This window comes from Crocodylus siamensis, chromosome 3, assembly GCF_052110815.1.
Source record: "Crocodylus siamensis isolate JL-2025a chromosome 3, ASM5211081v1, whole genome shotgun sequence".
NCBI lineage: Eukaryota > Metazoa > Chordata > Crocodylia > Crocodylidae > Crocodylus > Crocodylus siamensis.
The window spans coordinates 99,260,763-99,264,243 of NC_143397.1; positions in this window are offsets into that span (position 1 = coordinate 99,260,763).

The window sequence follows — 3,481 nt, forward strand, 5'->3', positions numbered from 1 at the left end:
TATCTATGGGGACTTTTTACCATCTTTAATTTTCACTGAGCCTGAGGAAGGATGTGTGTGCCCGAAAGCTTGCAGAAAAAGATTTTTTTTTTGCAATTTCTTAGTTAGGCTAATAAAAGGTATCATCTCTGAACCAAGAATTCATGACTATCCATCTCCCTATTGGTTTTCATGGGTCTCAGCATGAGATGACTTCATGCCCCTGTTTAGGCAGCTGAAGCCTCTCACAAACCAGGGTTCCAGACTCCTCCTAGAAGTTAGGTCTTGCAATGCTCAGGACTGCAGAGGCAGAGTCCCTTTTGAATCTGACCCCTGGAAACTTCTGCAAAGTCACAGAGGAAATCTGAGTTACTCTGGACATTAAACAGAAGTCTCAGGACTCCCTGTTCATAAGATCAGCCTTCCCCATTTTGCATTTCTGTGCTGCTAAAGTTACCCTAAAGAGGGCTACAGCTCTGTACCAGCATGCTTGGAAAGTTAGTATGGTCTGCAGATACACATACTCATAAGGATTTTGGAAATTTTAAGAGCTTCCCTGACCTGCAGTGTCAGACAGCTCTGTAATAAACCTTACATTGGCCACATTTATTATGTAGTTCAAATAATTTCTACTGATTGCAGCTGCAATGCCCCACCTTAGAAACAGAGATGTCACGCAGAGGTATTTGCTAGGCTAATGAGAGATAGACTCCGGAAAACGGTATTAATAAAGATGTTGGACCCTCCCTAGCATTGTCAAGAATGATTTCCGCGGTCTCAGTCAGGTAGAGACAAAAGTACTTGTTATGGACTCTAGTAGTTGCTGGATGTGGCAGGAAGGTTCCCAGAAAAGGAGGTAAAGCACACCACAACAAACAAGGCTGCAATATAAATACTGCATAAGAAACAAAGGCAAGACTAGGGGGCTCCAAGGATTAGTAATAGATTTCATAGATTTCATAGATATTAGGGCTGGAAGGGACCTCGGAAGATCATTGAGTCCAGCCCCCAGCCCAAAGGGCAGGAAGTCAGCTGGGGTCATAGGATCCCAGCAAGATAAGCATCCAAATTTATCTTGAAGGTGTTCAATGTAGGTGCTTGAACCACCTCTGATGTTCCAGACCTTGGGGGCTCAGACAGTAAAGAAATTCTTCCTTATGTCCAGCCTGAAACAGTCTTGTAGTAGTTTATGACCGTTTGACCTCGTCATCCCTTGGGGCGCTCTGGTGAACAAACATTCCCCCAGATCCTGGTGGTCACCCCGATAGGTATAGGTGGCCACCAGGTCACCCCTGAGCCTGTGCTTCTCCAGGCTAAAGAGCCCCATGGCTCTCAGCCTGTCGTTGTAAGGTCTGTTTTCCTGACCTCCGATCATGCGCGTGGCTCTCCTCTGGACTCTCTCAAGCTTCTCCACATCCTTTTTGAATTGTGGAGCCCAAAACTGGATGCAGTACTCCAGCTGCGGCCTCACCAAGGCCGAGTACAGGGGGAGAATGATGTCCCGGGATTTGCTTGAGAAGCATCTATGGATGCAAGCCAGCGTTTTGGTCGCTTTACTAGCCGCAGCATCGCATTGCAGGCTCATGTTCATCTTGTGGTCAATGATGACCCCCAAGTCTCTTTCTTCCACAGTGCTAGCCAGCGTAGCACTGCCAAGCCTATAAGGATGCTGCAGGTTTTTCCTCCCAAGGTGGAGAACCTTGCATTTTTCAGTGTTAAACACCATCAGGTTCTCATCCACCCATCTGCTGAGCCTGTCCAGGTCAGCCTGGATCACCTGCCCGTCTTCTGGTGCGGATGCTTTGCCCCAAAGTTTGGTGTCATCGGTGAATTTGGCCAGTCTGCTTCTGACTCCAATGTCCACATCATTGATGAAGATGTTGAACAATATGGGTCCAAGGACAGAGCCTTGGGGGACCCTACTGGTCACAGGACACCATGATGAGTGACTGCCATCAATTACAACCCTCGGGGTCCGACCATGGAGCCAATTTCCCAGCCAACGGATCGTGGTGGACCCAAGGCCACAGTTGGCTAGTTTTGCCAAGAGGTGATCATGGGATACCAGATCGAAGGCTTTTTTGAAGTCAAGATATATGACATAATAAAAGACAGAGCCTTTTACCTACAGGGCATTAGTTCCAATTCAACAGAAGTTGGTGACAGCCAGAAGTTGTTACTATGTAAAGGCTACTGGGAGAGGACCCATGTCAAATGAAACTGATGCTAGAAGCGCAGCCCTTGATGCCAACACCTTTTTCAGGATGCTACTGCAGGTGGCTGACTGTCCTGAGCTGGCACCATTGCAGAGTGGCTGAAGCAGACCACTGCAAGTTACACCTGGGTGCACTCTGTCTAAATAACTCCAAAGCCAGGTGGCTAGTACCTAAAAAGGTGATCCGAGGGAAGACAGCAAGCCACCCCAGTGCTCGCTCCCCATGCCAGGCAAGCTCTAGGGCAGCTGCCTGCCCCACACCTGCCCTGCAGTTAGGTGGCTTGAGTTTCCTTGGCTGGAACAACCCCACCTTTGCTTGGCCTTGAGCAGGTTTTAAAACCACTGGTCACAAATTTTTTATTTTTTTTTAAGGACATTTTTTCGTGTTCCAAGACGAATCAATTCCAAATCTGTGAGTCATTCAAGAACTGCAAGTGGCCCTACTACCGGCAAACATCTTCCACCCCCACCGGGGGCTTCAGTTGTTTCTAAATCCTTTGGCAGACGTCCTACGAGCAGGCCCAAGCCAGAAGGCTCGGGGTTTGGATGCCCGCGGGTTTCGCTCACCCCCAGCCATACGGCCCCAAGGAGCAAGCTAGGGAGGAGTCTCCCATTTCCATAAGGTGGGCATAAAGCCAAGGTTAACTGTGCATTACCTGTGCGGGTACTATCCCTTGCCAGCAGAGCCATAGGTGATGTGTAGGGGGGCATGTGCCACCCCTGACAGGGAATGCTCCGGCTGGTAGGGAGCACAGAGAGCGCTGGAGCCACCTAGAAATTGGCTCTGCCGGCAGCAAGTGGGGGACCTGACCGCTGGGGGCCCTCGGGTCGTGCCCCGCACACTCGGGAAGCACCCGTCGCCCATGAGCAGAGCGGGCTTCCCCTGGCTGCCACTAGGAAGCCAACTGTGGTGACCACAGCACCTCCCTTTGGCAGGCAAGCACTGGGCCCGCCAGAGGCCGAGAAGCGATAAGCCCACCAGAGATGTATGTCTGCATTTTTTAGCAGGCAGGGACTGCTCGAGCAGGCGCCTGCCCCCAGCTCCCCGGCTAGCAGGGCAGGTAGCCTGAACAGGTCCGCTGCCCCCCCCCACCACGGCAAGCCCCGGGAAAAGGGGGTCGAGGTCGAGGCTGCCCCGCCCCTACCGGGAAGGAAACAAAGAACAATTGGCCGCGCTCTCCGCAGCCCCGTGACGTCACCACCAATCGCCCCCTCGCCCCCGGGCAGCTGCGAGCGGGAAGGGAGGGGCGGGGTTTCCCTGCGTGACGTCAGCGCGGGCGGGGCGGG